Source organism: Vigna radiata, chromosome 8 (assembly GCF_000741045.1).
Source record: "Vigna radiata var. radiata cultivar VC1973A chromosome 8, Vradiata_ver6, whole genome shotgun sequence".
In the NCBI taxonomy this organism is placed as follows: domain Eukaryota; kingdom Viridiplantae; phylum Streptophyta; class Magnoliopsida; order Fabales; family Fabaceae; genus Vigna; species Vigna radiata.
Window position 1 is genome coordinate 31,839,695 of NC_028358.1, and position 2,003 is coordinate 31,841,697.

Consider the following 2,003-nt stretch of genomic DNA (forward strand, 5'->3'; position numbering starts at 1 on the left):
AAAATTAAAAAAATAAAAAAAGAAACCCCCAAACCCTTACACACCTTTTTCATTCCTCTCAACCCTTTCTCTTTCATCTCTTTCACTCAGACTTTTTCTCTGTCATCCCTGCTCTAGCCCCAATTGAAAAAAATCAGAAAAATTTGTCTTATTTTAATAATTTTCATTCTCAAAACTAAAAAAAAAAAACAAACCCTTACTCACTTCTTTCATTCCTCTTAACCCTTTCTCCTTCATCTCTTCACTCAAACATTTTCTGTCAGCTCTGCACTAGCCCCAACTAAAAAAACACTCATTATTAAATAAAATGGTTAGAGGAAAAAAAAATACTTACATAAATAAAAAAATTTAAAGCACCTAATTTTTTCTTTATATAATTTTAAATAAAAGTTCAAGATTTAGAATTTTTATGGTTTGATTTTATCGTTGAGAATTTTATTGTATTTTGATTTGTTTTTTCTTTAGTAAAGGAAAACAAGTTAATGAATTTCTACCAAAAAAAATTAAATGGCCACGGAGCAATGTTACGTAGTGTCTCAGAATGTAAAGGAAGGATGCTCATAAGTCTTGGTGCAAGTTGTGTCAATCGGCTGTAATATATACAGTGAAGATAATGAAATTAAAGAGATTATGAATGAACTTTTTTTCGGAAGGTGAATATGTCAATGACTCAACTCTTTACAAAAGTAAATTGTTTAATAATGAGTGTTTTTTTGGTTGGAGCGAGTGCAGAGATGACAGAGAAAATGTTTGAGTGAGAGAGATGAAGGAGAAAGGGTTGAGAGGAATGAAGGAGGTGAGTAAGGGTTTGGGGTTTCTTTTTTAAGTTTTGAGAATGAAAATTTTTAAAATAAGGCAAGTGTTTGATTTTTTTCAATTGGGGCTAGAGTAGGGATGACAGAGAAAAGATTGGAGTGAAAGAGATGAAAGAGTAAGGGTTGTGAGGGATGAGAGAGGTGAGTAAGGGTTTGGAGGGTTTCTTTTTTTATTTTTTTAATTTTGAAAATGAAAATTATTAAAATATCCTTAACCTTAAAACTTAATTCATGATTTATAAGGGTATTTTTGTCTACTGAAATCCGGTACACATTGCTAAAATGTACCAACTGAAAAACAGGCGTACGCAAGTTAGCAAACCCCATATATATATATATATATATATGGGTTTGCTAATTTACGTAAATTAGTATATTTTAGCATAGTGTACCAAATTTTAAGTTACAAAAATATCTCTATTTAAAAAAAAAATACTTTAAATATAAGGATACTTTAGTAATTTTAAAATTTAATTTAAATAAAAAATAAAAAAGGTAGTTATTCATTAATTGTTTTTCAAAATAAAAAGAAAGGTAGTTATTTTCCACTACTTAAGAAATATTTTTAATTATAATATTTTTAAATAGATATAATTTTTATAGTTACCTTGCTTTTTAAAAATGGGTGGATCACATCCATAGGCAACATATTTTCCATGACTTAAAAGGAATATCTTTTAAAAAAATACAATAGTTTAGGGTTTAGGGTTTATAGAACCCGTCTGGATTTATAGAACCCTTCTGGGTTTATAGAACCCGTGTGGGTTTATAGAACCCGTCTAGGTTTATAGAACCCATTTGGGTTTTAAAAAAATAAATATCTTTTATTTTATTTTTTATTTTACAAAACAACTACCTTTTAAAAAATATATAATAAAAGCTAATAACTTCTCTCGTGGACCAATAAGAATTTTTAATAACTACCTTCTATTTTTTTATTTTAAATTAAATTTTAAAATTATTAAAATACCTTTAAATTTAAAAGTTGATTTTTTTTTAACAGAGACATTTTTGTAGCCTAAAACTTGATACACTTTGCTAAAATGTACCATCTAAAAAATTAGTTGGTTTTCTTTGTTAACAGAGACATTTTTGTAACCTAAAACTTGGTACATTTTGTTAAAATGTACCAACTAAAAAACTCCCTTACGTAAATTAGCAAACCCCATATATATATATATATATATA